The sequence below is a fragment of the Athene cunicularia genome (genome assembly GCF_003259725.1).
Source record: "Athene cunicularia isolate RWA chromosome 8 unlocalized genomic scaffold, athCun1 chr8_part1, whole genome shotgun sequence".
In the NCBI taxonomy this organism is placed as follows: domain Eukaryota; kingdom Metazoa; phylum Chordata; class Aves; order Strigiformes; family Strigidae; genus Athene; species Athene cunicularia.
Window position 1 is genome coordinate 11,365,555 of NW_020799109.1, and position 19,618 is coordinate 11,385,172.

A 19,618-nucleotide genomic window follows, 5' to 3' on the forward strand; every position below is an offset into this window, starting at 1 on the left:
TTTTTTTTTTTTTTTTTTTTTTTTTTTTGTGGCATCTTCCACTTTTTCTCCCCTTTCCCGTTTTCCGCCAGAAATTAATTTTGCAGCCGAGGGCTGCGAAGTGTTTACATTTTCCCTGGCAAACAGGCGACAGTAAACAATGAACGCTCGCAGATGAAATTGAATTTATAACTGCATTATGGGGCCAGATAACGCCCTAAAATAATACAACGATAAGGAAATTCGATTTGATTGCTGCCGCGAATCAGCTTGGGCCCATCTGCAGCCGGGGCCTCCCGTAATAATTTTAAATTGGGTTTGTAAACCTTATTTGTCCTTAAATATTTCTGTCATTTTTCATTGCTGGAGACAGATCCTTGGGCGTGAGGCGGTGGATTGGCCCCGCCGGAGCTGCGCTGGTGTGCAGGCAGAGGGCCGGCACGGGTGCCCGGCGTGCTGAGTGGGCGCCGGGGCCGGCGGTGACAGCCGCTTGTCCTATCCATCACCATGTCGACAGCCAGGGAGGAATCTCGGGCAGAAATTGAGTTTGCCTCACAGGGGACAATTGAACAAATTAATAGACCATTAGCCAAGCGGTGACCTGAGAAATGAGGGTGCTCAGGCTGTCCCCAGGTTTAGGGGGGGAGGAAGGGGAGAGGAGATGGAAATCCCGTGGTTGTCCCCAAGGGACAGTCCCAGCTCCCCGCGATGGGATGGGAGATGTGGGTGGGCAGCTACACTGGGTGTCCGTTGTGGCTTGCTTGCTGCCCGACACCTGCTCGCTGGAAAACGGCTGTGCCGGTGTGCTGGCGTGCAGACAGCACCGCGGGAGGGATGCAGGGTTCCAGCAGGAGGGAGATGGCAAGAGGGGCTGTGAGGATGATACACAGCAATATAGAGGGACAGTCAGGCAGTGGTAAAGGGAAAGGTAGGGAGAGGGGGAATAAAAAATTAAATTCTCTCTTTTTTCTAAGAAATCTCCTGAAGAAAGCCAGAAAAACTGCACAAAATGGTGCTGTGACATGCATGGGACGGTTCCTAGATCCCCAGAGTGCAGGGGCACAGGACACCCTCCAGTCCTGGTGGGTGACAGGCTCGTGGTACCGCCAGGCAGGATACCGGGGTCTGCATTGATCCCTGCCTGTCTCAGCCCTCTTCACATGATGAAGGATGCTGAAGCAGGAAAGGGCTGGGCAACCCCTGCATCCCAGCTGTAGGACCTTGCAGAGGGTTGATCCCAGGAAGGATACAATCCTCCTGCCTCCAAATGCAGCCAGGTGCCCTGTGCAGCATCTCTCCTCTGCAACCTCCCCCAAGCTTGCCTGTATCATCACCATTCATTATCCAAAAGACTATATTTATTAAGTCCACTGCCAAGGCATTACAGAGTGGTCTGTAACAGAGATTAAAAGCAGAATAAAACACCAACGTGCTCTTTTTTCAAGTAAACAAAATGATAAACAGCCTCCACATTGGCTACCAGAAACACACAAGACAGAGAAGGATGCCGAATTCATCACTGCCACAACACGAACATACTTGTGCCTGCAAACGCTCCACTCACAGGGGTGGGGATCAGCCCCACACACGTGCTTCTTCTTGCCCAGCTGTTCCCTGCACTGAAGACCCAGCTGGTGGGGGAACACCTTCACCCGCCCTGCTCCAGGCATGTGCCTTGCACCACTCCACCTCGGCTGACGCTGAGCCCCACAGAATGTCCTGCGCTTCCTCTGCCCCTACAACCTGTAGGGCAGGGACAGCTCAGTGTCACTCCTCTGCTGGTACTAACAGCCTGCTGCAAAGGCATGCAGGAGCCAGGCTAGGTTGGTGACTGTCCCCAGGTGTGCCAGCCCACCAACTCCCATGACACCAAGCCCAGGGCAGCAGACAAATGGACCACCACAGTCCTGATGGTATTTGCCAGCGGCTGGGGCAGCAGTGGGATGCAACAAGGAGCCACGGCTCATTGCTCTTGCCCACTTGGGTCTGCAGAGCACAGCTTCAGCCCCTGCCGCACAAGGCTGCTTAGTTCTTATTTTCAAAGGTATTATTTTAAGTCTGTGGAATGAGGTGCTTTACGAGGAGGCACTAGGCTTCCTTTGTCTCTGCTGGAGATAATCAGGTGCAGATAGGATGTATATTCTGTAAAAACATACACTCACTTCCACTCACCGGTTACCTTTTTTTCTGAGAGCTGTAAGGGTTTCAATTACCGGATTCTGGGATTTAGTGCCCAGGGCTTTTTGGTGTGCGTTAGATTTATTAGAAGGTTTAGTACCAGCGGAGGATTCACGCATTTACTCCCAGGAGCCCAGCTTCCGTTCACAGACCCTAAATCACGAGCCGAGATGGGCTATTGTCACTTACGACATTAGCATGGTTAACGTACGCAGGGATGATTAATAGTGATATACATGCAGCCTCCCCCTCCTCCCCAAACGCCGTGTCTCTGCCACCTCTGCCTGAGCTGGGTGCTGGAGGGACGCAGTCAGCATGGCTGGCTTTCGTGGGGAGAGCCTTGCCGCACCCTTTCCCTTGGAGCCCCAGGCGCTCAGCACGACCCCAGCACCAACAGTATTACTGCTTTACTATGTATTTTATTATTATTTTTAAGGTGAAGCATCTAAGGCACTCAGGGGGCACAGGGCTTTGTGCTGAGGCAGGGCTATGGGATCCCCTCACAAATGCTGGCTGGGAGAAGGGGAAGGCACGCAAGGGGAAGATGGTTGGAGGAAGGGGAAGGATGCAGGCTGGCAAAACCTTTGGAAAAAAATTGTTATTCTAAGAGTAAATCAAATCTTCCCCAGCAGGACCCACATACCTCTTGCTGGGTCTTTCTTCCCAAAGGACACCTCAGGTTAAATCTGCTACTAGAGGAAAGAAGAGGATCGTGCAGGGAGAAGCCAAATGAGCCATCCCCTCTGATGCAAGCACATCTCCCCTGAAAAATCCCATGGGATTATCCCACCCATCTGCTCACCTCACCGCACATCTGCAGAAGCAGATCCATATGTTACAGTCCTCCCTATTGTCCCAGGAGACTGCCAACAAGGCTAAAACTCATCACACAAGTGGTTTCCCAGCACCTAGAGGATGCAGCAGTCTCTGCATCATGGGCTCTGCATCTTGCAGTGACGGGTACCCGAGGCTCAAGGCAAGCCCTCAGCCCTGCTGCGCTCCAGAGGAGACACAACCATGCTCCTAACAAGCAAGATCCTGATGGCTTTTGTCCTTTTTCCAATACTGTGTTACTTACATTCCTTCTTTTTTAATTAAAGCAGCCCCAGCTGATTTTACAAGCTTGCTGCTGCTTCTCTCCCAGTCTCTGTGTCTCTCATATGCTTGAGTGCTAGTATTAATTATTAGAGCCAATTTACTGTTTATACTCTGATGTTTTAACTAATTACCACTAATGGCAGACACCAGTGGGCAATCAACTTCATTTAGTTCCCAGTGCAAACCACTCATTACCATCTGAGAGAAGGAAAGAGAGTGCATGGAAGGGATAAATAAAGACGGAGCTACATGGGTGAGTGTCTGGGACTGGTGGTGAGCTGCAGCTCTGGGGGATGCTCCTGCTCTCCCCTCACTGGTGCAGTTCCTTGGTGGTCTCTGGGGGAGGATTTAAAGCTCTGGCACGTGTGAATGGGTAGCAGAGGAAAGCTTCTGTGCACAACTGCTCTATAGGGGCTGTTAAGATTGCTGGTACTTCATGCCATGTGCCTTGTCACCAGGGAAAGGCTCTAAGCTTGAGACAGCTAGAGTTACAGGAGAGCAATGTGCCTCTTGACTTGTGTGGTAAATGGCTCCTTTTTTCTGCTAGGTTTCATCCTGGGATTCATCCCTGGGGAAGTGCAGCCCCTACTCATGTTCTTGGCTTGGTGTGATGCCAGGTGGAGCTGGGTTTCCTGAGTCCCAGGTGCCTCTGGTGTTAATCCTGTCGCAAGAGGTACAGTGGGTGATGTGAAGTCAAGATGAGCTGGGGCTGAAAGGCCCCTGAGCTGGGCTTCTTCCTGTCTGAAGCTGAGCTTTAAGTGTGGGCTAATGAAGCTCCGTCATGGAGCTAATTTAGCTGTTTCTATGCATAGTGATATTGTTGACACTAATCTTTTAACACAAGTGCATCTCTCAGCCTAGCTTGTGTCTCTGTCTACTTGTTCCTTCTGGAGATGCAGGAAAGCCACTGAGGTGCACGTTTATTCCTCTGCACCTCAGAACTAGCACAGGAGCCTGCAATGTCAAAAGCACATAACCCTTCGGGTGGTACCACTGTCCTGGCTGTGCTCTTTCTTCTCTGTTTTGGACCAAGAAACAAACACATGGTGCAGAAAAGGGCCTGCAAGGGGGGATGATGGAGTGAAATGACTTTGCCAGAGCTGGGCTGACCCTGCAGCTGTAGGAGAAACCTTTGGTGGGCACAGCCCAGAGCAGAGCATGAGGGACTGAGCTCCCAGGCATTCCCAGATGTGGTTGAGAAATAACTATAAAAAGTGATGTCCAGGTCTCTCTGCCTCTTCTGGCAAGGCCTGTTAACCCTGACTGGGGACAAATCTCCAGCCAACTGCATTTGTGGTTCTGGGGATCTGGGCTCCTCCAGCCCTCAAATGTGAACCTTTCCGGGGGACAGATAGAGCTCTAATGACCTGCCAGTTCATTACCAGTAGTGGGAGTCCTGCCCTAACAAAAGGCACCGCAATGTTTTCAGAGTTTACATTCCACCAACGTGTTTTTAGCGCAGTGATGCCATAACAGCTCAGCTGGGAATCCCAAAATGGGCATGAGCCCAGCCACAGGGATGGGGCTGGGCACCCCGTTTCCAAAGGGATCTCCAATCTTTCTCTCTCCCTTTCCTCCTTTCTCTCATTCTTTCAGTCCCTGATTTGCTCTGTTGAAATCCTGCTTTTGAAAGGGAGAGAGGGAGGGGGCTGGAGACCTGCTCTGCGGTAGTGGGGACGTGGTCGCTTGTCTTGCGGAGGTGGGGGTTATAACTATGCACACATCTGAAATGTAATTGCTGTCAGCTCTCTCCATTCTTGCAGCACGAGGCCTTTAATCTCTCCCACCAGACCCATCGGCCCTGATATTGCAGCTCCAGAAAGGCTGGTTTTATGTACTTTAACCCTGCGACCTTTACAAATCCCATCATTCCAATCAATACGTCTCATTAGCGTTAGGTAAATGTATGGGATGGATGGGGAGCTGTGCTGGGAGGAGCCCGCATAGGGTGGGGTGGAAAGTGCTCCTGCCTCCTGCTCTTGGGGGGCAGCACAGCCCCACCATGCTCCCTGAGTGGCTGATAGCACCCTTCCCCCCAGTCATCCTTGCACCCAAATATCCTTCCCCCCAGATGCACACCTTGGTCCAGCCAGAGAAGGAGGCCAGCTAATACAGAGCATGAAACAAAGTCCCTGCGAAGCCAGCTGCGGGAGTCAAGAGCCCAAGCCGTTAACTGGACCAAGCTGTTGGAGTAATTTTTTTTCTCTCTCCTTGGGAAGCAGACATATGTTTTACAGCTTTCCCCCTATGTCGACTAAATGAAAACATACGGGATCTGTGGCAGGTGATGGGTGATGGGAAAACAATGTGGGGTGTGCGTGGGGCTGCCTGCCATCCCTGCCCATCGGGCAGGGAAGCTGCCAAGGAAGGCTGTTACTGTGGATAGCAGGACAAAGCCAAGGACTGGGGTGAAGGAAGAAAATCTCTAGCACTTCTCTTGAAAACGAAGGGCTTAATCCATGGAGAAGTGTGAGTTTACACCAGGGGAAGGCCTCACCAGCACAAGAGTGCTGGCCATGCCAGGTGGGACCAACCCACAGGTTCACGGGTCATTGGTCAACCAAGGATGCTTCAAAAAAAGGATGGGGCCAATCCTGCCCTTGGAAAGTCTGGAGGCAAGATAGTGTTACAATTCAGTTTTCACTGGGGAGGAGGTTCCCTTCCCCCTGGATCAGTGCCTCAGCCAGCAGAGCTGTAAATACTATTACTGCCCATAAAACTACCCAGCTCTCCTCTGAATCCTGCTGAAACGCTTGACTTGGGTGACCCACCAGCATCAGCAGATCCCACAGGAGTGGGCGTCTTGGGGGCTGCTATTGCTGCAGCATGGCCGGGGTGGGGGCAGTCTGCCCTCCCCTGCGTGCCTCCTTGCTCCCCATGCTGCCACCAAGGTGTGGGGTGGCTTCCCGGGGGACCACAGGACAAGTGGCCTCCAGACCTCGGTACTGCTGGCTCACCCACGCCATCTGCCTCACAGCTCTGCATGGTCCCAGATCTGTGTCCCAGAGCTTGAATTGAACTGTCCCATGCTTAAGCAAATTTATCCCTGGCAAATCCATCTCCTCAAAAGGAAGGAATATGAGTTTAAGGTCTTCTCATCCCAGGGAGACAGGCTGGGGTGCAGGAGGAGGTAAGGGTGCCTTCCTCACTCTCCCCAGGCAGGGCAAGCTTTTTAAGTGGCATCTGGAGCCAGGTTTGGATTCTGAGCTCTGCTATCCCCATCTGCAGAGCCAGCACGTTACTGCAACAGCACTCAGCCCTGCCAGCTTTGGGTTCGCTGAGCAGTAAAAGTGGCCTGATGAATACAGAACACAAAATATATTCATATGCATACATCTATTTCTTCAAGAGCCTACAAAAACAAGTGCTTAAAAACCAGGGGCAAGCCCTGCTTTTTCACATTAGTGAGGTTTAATGAACGTGTTTCCATGAGGTTTAAACTTAGAGCTGGGCCAAATACACCTCTTGCCGGAGTGTGGGATAGCCAAATTTGTCTCTGTGCCGGAGGGGGCATGTGGAGCTGGGTATGAGACGTTCCCATGTATGCAGGGTGGTTTGAGACCCAGTTTGTGTGCTCCCCGCTTCCCAGCACTGATGCCCGCTCTCCCTGTCCGCCTGCTGCTCTGTTTGTCAAGGCTCTTCAGCAAGACCTCAGACATGTTGACAAGCACTAAACTCCACGGCAGCATGAAAACCATTTAAGCACTAAGCCCCCCTTAGCTTTAGTGAGATGACTGTACAGCGTGAGATCTTAGCACAGACCCTAGCAGGAGACAGAGAGAAGGAGAAATGAATAAATCCTCTGGCAGGACCAATTTCACTTGACCTGACACTGCTCCTCCTGCAATTAAATGGGTGAGTCCCAAGGTGCCTCTCTCGAGCGGTGGGCTGCTCAGCACCGCGCCAGCACCCTGCCCGCCAAGCTGGGAGCCGCCATGAAGCCTATGTCTGATGCATGGTAGGAAAAACCAGTCCACGGTATGAAAAACCAGTCCATAGCTTCAGAGTTGTGCCCTCCAGCAGAACAACTGTTGGGCCTGATAAAGCCTCTGCTATGCAAGTCCCCAGCTCTGTAGTGCACCAGAGTACCTTGCCCTGGCTAAGAGCTCCTGACAGCAGGGCACCCATGCACAGGGAGCTCATGGGGTCTTTTGAATGTGGGTTTTTTTTTGCTACAAACACTGTGAAACCAGCAGCAAAACCTCCCAGGCTGCCACAAACCCTCAGCAAGCTTTTTGGAGCAGCGCTGCTCTCCTTGGCACCACGGTCCCTGCCTGGCCAGCCTCACCTGGCAGCAGGACATCCCGCACAGCCACGGCAAAGAGGAATGGGGCAAGAGGATGGATAACGAACACATCTCCCAGCTGCATGATTAATGGAGGAGGACAGTGCACTGGCCTTGCAGCAGGATCCTGTTTAACCTTCTCAGGCTTGTCTGCTGGAGGAAAGCTTACCAGGAGGAGATGTCGCAGATAAACATAGAGATTGGTGGGTCCAGAGATGCTGGAGACTGCAGTAGCCTTAGATTTTATCTGCATCTCTGCATGGTTAGACGACCTTGGAATCCCAATCAACAGTTGTTAATAAAACATATGGGAGAAGCATGAGGGGTTAAAGGCAGAGCATGCCGCAGTGCTCTGGGGGAGCCTCAATGCTGAGTGAGGGCACTCAGTGCTGCCACTGGCTAGTCTAATACTGCCCAGAGCACGTAAGCTTACCAGCTCCCATTTCCTTACCCAATTGGAAAAGCTGCTTTTGATCAGTAATAGAAACAGAGGGAATTCTCAAAGGCACGGAAACCATCCCACATCCCTGTCTGCTCCATTGGCTCCTGTGTGCCTGTCTTGTTCCTGTGCTGCACCTTCTTGAAGGGCTGGGGCTGAGCCTGGTGCAGGGCGTGGTGGAAAGAGGCTGAAGGTAGCTGCAGGTGTGGGAGCAGGGTGCTTTTCTTTCCTCCTTTCACTCCTGTCTCTCTTGGCAATGTTCAGCCCTCTGGGCCACTCTTCTGTGTGTGCCTCTCACCCTCACATGTGGCCTGGATCTCCAGGACCTATCCCTTCACTGCATTCTACCTGTGCTACTGGGAGATCCTCTTCCTTGCAAGGAGCTGGGGAAGGAGATGAAGCAGCCCCAAGGCTGGGAAGGGGAAGAAGAGCTGGTTCGAATCATCTCTGGAGAGCGTGAGCAGGTGCTCAAAGCACTGGGACCTCATCCCAGAGCCACTGCTGCCTCCCTGCTGCACCCTGTCTCCTCCTCAGCTCTGGCCGTGTAGAAATCTCGCCCTTAGTCAGCCCCGCATTTCAGTCCCAGCCATTACAATGACAAGGGTGATAAGAGATTCTTATCACAGTGCTCAGCATCGATTTGAAGCTGAGCCCCCTCCCCACACTAGTCCTCCTCCTCCTTGTGGCTGCTTGGAGCAGCAGTTGGCACTGCAGAGGGGCTGAGTAGCAAGACTTGGAAAGCAAAGATGAGAGTTTAGGGTTCAGATCCCTTCAGAGACACGTCCTTCTAGCCTAGGAGCTTCAAGTGTATCCTTCTGCTGCAGACAGATCATGGGATGGGAGCCAGGATGCCTGAGCTCCTTCCTGCCACGCGTCTGCTGGGAGACCTGCTCTGTGTCCCCAGGCTGCAGGAGGGGCAATGCAGCTCTGCATCCCTGGAGGGCACTGTGAGCCTCCATCCAGGGGGCCTGGGCAAAGGGCTATGGCCTCCCAGCTGAGACAGAAGCTTCTTCTCCTACTTGTACTTGGGGGAAGAAAGAAGTTCCTGCTGACCCCACAAGAGAGACAGGGAGGAGTCTGCAGTCCTGGATCCCAAACCTGGGGCTCACTGCACCCTTGTTTTGCTCCAGCTGTCCAAAGAGCTGCCACTTTCTACAGCTCAGCATGGCCTGTCTCCACTCCAACCTTCCCCACCTATCCTGCCCACCCGTGCTTGATGGGGACAGATTCTGCCCTGCCACACATGCATGATGGGGACAGTGCTCGGGGAGGAGACACTTCCCGCCAGCAGAGCCAGGGCTCCCAGGCTGGAGTGGGTGTCAGTGAGCTCACATCACAACACAACAGCCAGCACTTCCCCAGTGCCCCTGCAAGCTGCTGTCCCCTCTCCTGCTGGGAGGCTGTCTGGGTGTCTCTCATGGGGAAGCAGAGACTGCACACAAGTTTCAGTGAGGTTAGGGCTGATTTAGCACAGCTGCCTGGTGTCTCAATCTCTTCCTGCAGACATCACCTTCACAATTTATAAAAACTCAGTTCCTCCCACCAGCCTCAAAACACGGCCAGGTCCCTGCTTGGAGCAGTCCTCAGAGACCCTCATCAGCCCAGGCTTCCACCTTTCAGTTTGCCCCTTCTCAGCTCCGGGGTGGGTGGCGGGATGTTGTGTGCCCAGGAGGAAAGGCAAGAGGACCTGTCAGCACAGCTGCCTGCACTGAGGCTGCCCTGGGCAGTTGGCACTGCACTTCCCCAGTTCTCAGGGATACCTTGGCTCAAATGCATGCACCCTCTCTTTGCAGCACACCTGCAAAGGTGGAGCAAGATCTCAGCCACCGGTGGGGAAACTGAGGCACGGGTGGGTTGTGGTCGCACAGCAGAGCTGCTGAGAGGACCAAGACATCCTGGTTTGGAGCTGCCTGAGGAGCCTTGGCCCCTTTAGAAACCTTGAAGCCCCAGCAGCTCTGGCCATGCAGATATCACAAGTCCTCCCCTTCCTCCCAGAACTGTCTCTGGGAAGAGCAGACGCACAAGGCAGTGGCAGGGGAAGCATCTGAACAATCAGGGCTTGTGCAGAGATAAAGAAAGGCCCTTCTTGTCGGCGGGTGCAGTTGGGGTGAGCCCGGGGGCATCGCAGGATGACACCCCAGGTACTCCAGCTGTGCCAACACTCCAGACCAACAGAGAGGGGGCTGTTATGGTCCCAGCCCCAGCACAGGGTGTCACCGCCTGCCTTGGTTAGCGGGGATGTTCTTTCTTTGTGCCTGCTGGTTTCTGCTCTGCTGACCCGCTTTGCTCCCTCCACCGGCGCCATCCATCAGTTCTGGCAGCCCCGTCAATTCCAGGGCTCAGCGATGCCATTCCCCAGGGGAAAAAGCACTTTTTTTTTTTTTTTTTTTTTTTTTAAAGAAAGGAGAAGTATTTTCCCTCCTGGCAAGCTGCTAGGCTCCCTTCCTCCACTCCTCACAGACATCTAATGCTCAACTCAGCCCAGGGACAGGACAGCATGTGCCTGGGCTTTTCATTGATCCCAGCCCCAGTCTCCCTGCTGGCTCCCAGTGTCCAGAAGGGCTTCTGCACCTGCAGTGTCCCCGGGCAGATGTGCAGTGCCCCTAGGGTAGATGTGCTCCAGATCCCGGCCTGCCCCTGGGCCCTTGTTATTGCAGGTACCAGGCAGGTGGTGGCAGCCTGACCCGCAGCCCGCAGGTCCGGCAGGGAGGCTTGAAGGGTGGGCAGCCATGCCAAGCTGGCAGGAGCTGGGGGAAATCAGCCTGGCAATGGCCAAACCCGCCTGGCCCTTTGCATGACACCTCATCGGGGATGGCTGCAGCAGCAGCAGCTCAGGGAAGGCATTATTGCATATGTCCCACGTCTCGCTCACCAGCCTGGCAGACGGTGGTGGGGATGAGGCAGGGATGCCAGGGCAGCTGCCAGCTGTGTCAGGCTCAGGAGGATGACATGCTGCAGGGATGAGGATGGGGCAGAGTGTGTTCACAGCTCTGTCCCCAAAAGCCCTTCTCCAGCAGATGGTGGGTTTGAAGCACATGCTAGTGGGGTGAAAACTCCATCAGTGCCCCACACCTGGGTACTTGCCATGAGGCTGCAACACTGGAGACTACCTTTACATGAGTGGTAGAAAAAAGCAGGATGCTGTGAGCAGCCTTCATCTCCGCCTCCCTGTGCCAGGGTCAGCCCTGTAGCACTGGACATTGTCCCAGACCTCCTCAGCCCCAAGTCACTCTTCTGAGGTCCAGATGTGGGACAGGGAAATGACCAGTATCAGGGCTTTCTGTCTCTGCCCTGGCAATCCTACCTCAGCAGCAGAAACATCTGCCTCAACTCTTCAGTCAATACTCAGCTCTTAACAGTCCTGAAAATTCGCAAGAAAACAGGGGCATTAAATGTTAATTATATCTATTTGGATTAAAAAAAAATTATTACTTGAGTTAATTATAGCTGGAGTCATAAAAAGGTGCAGAGCAAGAGGCACTGCTGCTCTGTGGGGTGAGCGGGGCCGAGCACCCCCCGCCATCCCGAGCCATCGGCCCAGCGAGGATGGAGGGACGTACCCGCCCTGAGTGCGGCCGCCTGCCCGGCACAGGGCCAGACCCTGCCCCTCGGGAAGGGGCTGCCAGGGAAGGGGCTGCATGGGCACCGTGCTGGCGGGGGGCGCAGAGCCAGCGGCAGGGTCTCGGGGCGCATGGCAGGTACTTGCTTAGCTGTTGCGCTGGCGGGACCTGGCCTGCCCCAGCCTGTGGGCTTCTAATTTACTGCTTTCCTTTTACCGTAAAACTGAAAGGGGAAGGTGCACCCTTTAATCACTGCCTCCGGGGCCCCGCCTGAAACCACACAGAGACCGAGCGAAGGCTAGGAGTTAATGCTCCTTCCGACACCTTTTTATGATTCATGGGCCTGACCTTGAGCCATAAACCGCTCAACCTCCCTGCCACACTGGCAGTATTTACAGCCTGCAGGGGCCACTGCACGCAGCCACCGATGCAGATCCGCAGCCGGGGCTGCACACGCCAGCACAGGTACACAGCCAGGGATGCAACAGGTACACGGCCGGGGATGCACACGCTGGGATGGCCGCACAGTTGAGGATGCCCACGTGGGTGGGCAGCCGTGGATGGATCCTAATGAAGCACATGGAGATAGAGATGCACGTAGTGCACTAATGAGTCCGTGTTTATGCACACCCATACATGCACACAGAAGTGTGCCCAGGTAAACGTGCTAAGACAACCTCACCAGGGAGCACCTGCAGATGCACATAACGAGCACATTTGCATGCAGGGAGCTGCGCATCCACATGCCCGCTGGCTGGGCTTTGGCTGCCAGACACTGGACCGAAGGTGGGGGCTTTCCGCTTGCTGCAGCAGGGCAGAGGGACAAGCACTGTGGCTGTGGGCATGGCCCCACGGGGATGAGGCCAGGCTGAGCTGACATACCCCAGCCCACCCCCAGCATCCTATAGCACTGTGTCCCACTCCCCAACAAGAGCAAAGGCTGCTGACACACGAACTGCCTCGGTGGCACTGCAGAGGCAGGTCCTGGCATCAGGGTCTGTTCCGCTGCGTCCCACCCCAAGCCTTGCTCTACAGGTGAGATGCATGAAAGCCTACACTGGTCCAAATTGGAGCAGGGTAAGGTCTACTGGTTAGGTAAAGGGTGGCCCTCTAAGTAGGCTCAGATCAGCCAGTTCCTTGCTTTATGCCTCAGTTTCCCCACTGCTGCAGCAGGAAAAATAATCCTGACCCATCATGTTTGCACAGAGTCAGGAGGCCGAGCTTGTTAATGTTTGCGAAGTGGGTTTGGCTCCTGTGATACAGCAAGCCAGAAATGTGAAGGTCATTATTATTAGTAGGATTAAAGCAATTTAACCCAGAGTGAGGGGGTACAGGTGAACATAGCAGCCATGCTGCACTCAGCAACAAATCGCACACATGTGCAACCGCAAAATTGTGATGAACGTTATGGCTATGGCTCATTTTAGAAGCACTGAGCAGAACTAGGGGGTTGCCAGAGTGCCTTTTAATACTTCTACCCAAAATATACCCTCCCTGAAGCAGACAGGACTGAGGTAGGCTGTTCCAGGAGACACCCAGAGCCTATATGTCAGTGTCCCTCAACACACACACAAACCTCCTGGTACGGGCCAACGTGCATCACTTGCCAGCACAGAGGTCCTCACACAGCCCTCCTAGTCCTTGCCAGGAGCAGCACCTTATCCTCTGCCCCCCCATCGGGACCACAGCATCAGGCAACTTAGCCAGACCAAATATCTTCCTTTTTTTTTTTTTTTTTAAAGTTCCCAGGTTGTCAGTTTTTGTCTTTCCTCCTTACAAAACAAGAGAGGGAAAAAACATCCTTATCTCAGAAAGCAGAGTTCAGGAAAAAGATATGGGTCTTTTGGACTCAGTGAGTCCCCATTGGTAGCCTCGCTTGTCACAGAGAATTTATCAGCCAAACACAGTGCTGGTATAATGCACCATATAACTAGTGCATAAACAAACTTCAGCATGATAAATGCCCTGCTTTGAAGCCATAAAGTTATTAGCTAGTGGCTGTTAGCTACTGCTTAGCATGGGACACACTCCTTCTGTTAACCCCTGGATGCCCCATCTGCACTCAGAAGCCCGGGGAGATCTCCAGAGGGCACCTCCATGCAGCGGGAAAGCACGGAGGTACCTGATGAGCAGGGGAGCTTCAGCTGGCACTTACTGGTGCATGTTGTCCCCACTGCAAGGACTGTGGGAGGGAAATGCTTGATGGGAATGAGGGTCTGAAGGCTGGCACCCCCTCGCTGTCCTATTTCAGACCTTCAGCGGCTCCTCTCCTTCCCTCTGCCCCTCAAGAGGCAAATAGAGTGGGAAGCAGGGCCAGGGCGGTTATGTATGTACACACAGCTCAGACCCTCCTGGGCTGTACCCATTTCAGAGATGTACTCAAATGAGGCTGGAGGAGGGCAGTTGCCTCTCCAGCACCCAGGTCACCTCTTTTAAATGAAATGCTGCTGAGGACTCTGAAGCAAAAGCCCTAAATTTTTCTGGCAGCATCCAGGCAGTGAGCTCCAGTGAGGTGTTTAGAGTTCCCTCTGCTGCCTGCAGTGCACGGCTGCCTGCAGCTCCTGATGAGCACAGCCTCACCAGAGGCTAGGAGATGCTGAAGTACAGTGTGTCTGAGGGCAGCACTGCTGGCCATGAGCCGCTCAGCTGGAGATGGTTAAGAGCAGCAGCAGAGCCAGCAGCTGGCAATGCCCGGGCTCCTGCCAGCACCGGGCCTGGGGAACATACTCCACTGTGCAGGGCCAGGCTGTGACACCCACCAAGGTCCTCTGGTCCCCCAGGCCACCTCCTGCCTCCGTTCCACGCTCAGATACTGGACCGAGGCAGGGAGCTGGGTGTGCTGGGAATGGCAGCAGGTCTCTCATCACTTGGCCCACGGCACAGATGGGGTTACGCAGGAGCATAGCAACTTCCTGGCCTGGATCCCCAGAGCCACAGTGGCCAGGGCCAAGTTGCTGCAGATGCTGGTGGCCAGGGGCTAACTCCCATCCCTCTCCCAGTAAAACCACCCCTGTAAGGAGGCAGGAGATGTCTCAGCAGGGCCAGCTGGGGGGCAGCGTGACTCAGGGCTGCCTCAGTGCCTGTTCCTCATTAGAAGCCCAGTGTTGAAGAAACTCATAATTAGAGCCCTGAGTATTAATTAATCTCCATGACCCTCCTCTCATTCTCCTTCCTCTGCTCCCACAGCTCAGGAGGTCAGCTTGGATTAACACATGTAAGTAGAGTATGGCAAGCTCACTGAGCAGGCTGGCAGACCCTGGGACATGTCCCCATGTTCTGAGCAGACAAAGGTGTCCAGTGCCTTCCTGCCAGCATGGTGTCCCTTCCCTGGCTCCTTTCTCTCGTGGCTGGGCTTGGTTGGTGATATGTCTCACTCGGGCACAGTCAGCACCTTGGGGATGGCACTTAAATGAACTGAAACATCCCAGAATGAACAGAGCTGCTTTTATGCTAACTCTGCCTGCACAGTTCCTTGCAGAGGGGCCGGGTTGAGTCCCTCTGAGACAGCCTATCCTTGGAGAATTCCCAGCATGATGGAGTGCAGAGCAGCCAGCCCAGCCCAAAACCACTACCAAAAGGTCTTTGAGCATCCCATCTCTGATCAGCCAGACCTTGCTTGGGTCTTTAAGAACCTCAGCACTAAGAATGCAGCCCTGGGGTATGGAGAGGATATGGAGATCTTTTGTGCAGCATGGCCCATCCATCCCAGCGCTGTCCATGCAGACTCTGCCGCTTGGGGCATGGACGTGGCTCCTGGCAAGGCCATGCTCCCTGGCAAGACACTGCCCAGGCACAACCCAAAGACCAGTGTGCTACAGAGAGCTGCCATGGAGCAAGAAAACAAAATATGAAATAAATCCAAACTTTTCTGATTCCCTGGTAACCACCAACTGCTTCCCTCATCTGATTTTTTCCCCTTTTCTGCTGCAGCAATAAAAAAGGGAAAATCAACATCCAAATGATCTTGTTTATGGCGACTAAATAAGCTGCATGTGCTTAATCCGTTAGAGTTTAATGAATTTACGACTTGCTTTGGAATTTGACAAGGGCTGTAAAAGAGTAATTAACATTTATCAGAGTGTTTTTTACACACACCCCGCCCTCCTCCCGTCTCCTTTCCCTCCTCCTGCTGCCTGTCGCAAAGCAGCACTGGGTATCGGGGGGAATATAAAAGTGATCAATTAATTCTTAATAATCTCAGGGAAAGATTGTAGAGTCACAGTATGAACTCAGGGAGTGTCAATAAACGTGCCAAAGGTTGGTCACCCCCTTCCTGGCACTGCTGCAGAGGAATGTGGGCAGCCAGGGAGGGGACAGGGCTGCAGGGGTGGCGCTTTGGTGGACCAGCCCTGCACCCCTTTCCTCCTCTGTCACAATCTAGAGTCTCCAGAGCAGCTCCCTGTCACTGACACAGTGGCCTCTGGGACAGCAGGAGAGCGAGCAGGGGGCTGGTAGCAAGTGAGGTCCCCATCTAATGCAGCAGTGACAGATATGTGGAAACACAACCCCAGTTGCTACCTGTGGCAGCTGATAGCTCTGTCCTGATAGACCTGAACCTGTTGAGAGTGACCCCCAAATCCTCACCACCACGGCTATGAGGCAGCCAAACATCTGCTTAGATGAAGGATACAGCCAGTGGCACTGGCACCTGCGCTGCCCCTGCTGTCACCCCACTGTCACTCGGCACAGGCAGCTCTATTAGATGCAAGGGGATATCAGTGCTGACCCCTGAGATGAGCGAGGGGTGCTCACACCTCACTTGTGCCTGGCCCTCCCAGCCACTCAGCTGCCATGGACCAGGGCTGCAAGCAAGGCTGCAATTTGGGGGAGGCAAGGGGACAAGCCCAGGCTCCCCTGGCACCTGTCCTGGGTCAGGCTGAATGTGACCTAAGGGTCCCAGGGGGTTTCTGTGATGGGAGCCCAGCATGCCCTGCCCTGGGCCACCTCCCTCAGCAGCCCTGGGGAGTAAAGCCAGAAGCCACAGCATCCCCTGCTGCTGTGACCATGGCAGGCATGTGTGTGACCGGGGTGCGGGGAAGCCTGGGTGTCCATGGGGGAAGAGAGGGGTCAGTGCTTCTGGGGGTCAGCAGGCTCTGTGGAGGAGACAGAGAAGCATCTGTGTTCAGCTGTGGGGCAGAGGGTCCTGGAGACCCACAAACAAAAGCTCAGGATGATAAATCCTCAGAGGTTTTGAGACTGTCCGGGAATCTGCTCTGGACAGAAACAAATTCTCCCTGTCCAACCTAATGGCCCAGAAATATGCAATGAGGCAGGGATGGAGAGGGCTGGACCCAGGGGGTCTGGAAAATCTCCGCCCAGACCCATGTGGAACACCAGTGGGGGTGGGAGATGGAGGCAGTGATACCCTCCCAGCAGGCTGGGACCCCCAGGATGGGCAGGCACCCACCAGCTGGATGGTGCAGATTTGGAATTTCTTTCCAGGCAGGAGATATTCAAGCCAGCCCAAAGCAGGATGGGTGCAGGACGGGCAGACAAGAGAAGGGGAAGTATAAATTTGTCTTCATTTTATCTAAACTATGGTTTGAGGTCAGCTGGCCGGCATGGGCTGCAGGGTTGGCCAGGGAGCAGAGCTGGGTGGGGAGCAGGGCTGAGCCCCCATGCAGGGCAAGGAGGTGAGGAAGGAGGGCTGCAGTGGAGGCACTCTGTGTGACTAAATTATAGGAGAGAACCTGTTCCCAGCAGCCTCCAAGTGAGGGTATCCAACCTTGGGCATCCTGCACAAGCACATCTTGCAGGGAGAAATGGAGGCACAGGGAGGGGTTTCAGGCCACCAGGACTGGTCCCAGGACACCAAGATCTACTCTGCTCACTAGGCAGCAGGTCTGGTCTCCATTGCATGGGTACCACAGCAACATTCATAGCCAAGGCTCCCAAAATCACTCAGGGACTGCTCACCAATGTCAGCTGGCCTGCCTCATGCTCAGAGCACAGTGCAGTGCTCCATATTGCCGTCCAGGCTCTACCACAGACCCCCTACAATGACCTCCGGATCCCTCCTCTGCTGTGGAGGAGAGGATGCTGTGGGGTGGTTAGGGGGCAAAGAGGGGGCTGTGCTCACCCCTGCCTGTGCTGGCTCAGCCGCTCCTGTGTCAGCCTGTCTAAACAGCACCTCCTCCCACAGAGACCTCATGCTGGGGGTCGGCAGCTCAGTGTCTCTGGGCTTTGTCACAGTATTGCCAGAGTTATCAAAAAGCAGCTTGGACCAGGCATCCCAAAAGGTTGGGTCAACAAGAGCCAACATCATCCAGCTGCCAGGAAAGCAGCCTCTGGGGCTGAGGACATGGATGGGATTCAGGTGGCATTGGACTGGTCCTTCCTGGCCACTGACACCCTGCCTCACACCAGGCACATGGCTTCCCCTCTGTGCAAGCTGGAACCTCCCCACCTCACCCCAGTGTGAGAGGCAGAGCTTGTTAGTGATGGAGGATGGCTGCAATGGGGCGATGCTTGGCCAACGTTTGCTCCTTTGCAACAGCACTAATGGATCAGAGACAGCCCAGCCATGCCCCCACCTCGCTCCACTCGGGTGCTGCTGACAGTCGTAACAAAGAGCATTTATCCAGCTGTATTGCCAGTTTCTCCCTCTTTCCATTTCCCTTTTCTGTTGCTCAGGTGTGACAATTTTAATATCCATAAATAATAAGGTGGATGGTAACCATAACAGTATGTGCAGCCCTGTGTCAGCTTCTCGCTGTCTGCAGGAGACCTTGGGTCACACTTCAGATGGCAGAAGGGTTAGAAGGAGTTAACAGGAGACTCCCAGGTCCCCTAAGCATCTTGCCCTGGGTCTTAAGCCCATAAGCAGTGGCGCTAAAGATGATTTTAAGCCATGATTATAAGAAATCTATTGATCTTTTGGACTCTATAATGACAGATTAACCATTTTAATAAAACACCTATTAATCATGCATTAACCCTTCTCAGCTATTTGTACATTGAATACCGAATTGACAAGGGCATTGGGATTTCTAGGAGGTTTTTTGGAGGGGAAGGGAGGGGAGGTTTCTTTAGATAACAACAACAACAAGAAGAAAATAATGCAAACTTACAGAGGGGGAGAGTTAAAATCATACGATGAGTGGCAGTTGCAGACGCCTGGGGCCCTCTTTGGTTGTCGCTTCTATCTGGCAATCAATTGACAAGAAATTGAGATTATGAAACATTGTGCCTGTGATCAAAGGAGACAGGCATCCTTCCCCCATCCGAGGCCAAATCTCCACTCCCCCATGGGAACTAACATCAGCAAACATCAGCGATTTGGACTTTGGCAGGTACTGGACAATGCCGACACAAATTTTAGTGTGAACATTTCCATCAGCCCCACAGGCCTTTATGGCAAACTCTGAGCAAGGATGCAACATCCTAAAGGAGGATCCTATTGGAGCATCTGGATGCCCCTATTATTTTTTTTTTTCTTTTTTTTTTTGTAGAGAATTACCTCTGAGATTGAGTCATCTGGAGAGGGTGAGGGAAAAGAAGGGGAAATGAGGAAAGCAAACACCCCACCACCTCAGGAGAGCCATGAGTGGGCACAGGCTGCTCACCCCCTCTCCCTGCCCGCCCTTGAAACCCACAGCATCGACATGGGATGGTCTGGCTTGCGACTTGGACTGGCACAGCCCTGGGGCCTCTTGTGTAAGCACTGGGGAGGGGGGCAGGCATCGCTTCCTCCTGCCCCAGCCGTTGCAGCCTCAGAAACCACCAAGTCCCCGGTGCGTTAGGAACTGCCTGGAGGCCGGAGCTTCCTGCAGGTGCCCCATGCTCATGAATCACACCTTGTCAGGGCTCGGGGTGCCCAACGGCCGGGTGACTGCTGAGATGCCCGGGGAGCCTTGCCCCGGGATGCACCCACCTTCCCACTGCAGCATCCCAGCCAGGCGAGGGTTAAGCAGGCATTAATCACACTGTTTGAGAGACATTTCAAAGCCTCTTCCAAATATTATAAAAAATGTCTTTAATCATCTAATAGCGCGAACTCCACTCATGATGGATGGAGAGAAGTCGCCTCTCTCCTCCTGATCCTAACAGATGAGGCTGAAGAGCTGCTGCTCTGGGGGG

General features: G+C 53.7%; 1 protein-coding gene across 1 annotated transcript in view; it reads right to left on the reverse strand.

Moving 5' to 3' along the window:
* RNF220 (ring finger protein 220) overlaps positions 1–19,618 on the reverse strand; it is a 222,369-nt gene that overhangs the window by 119,165 nt on the left and 83,586 nt on the right. The window lies entirely within an intron of this gene.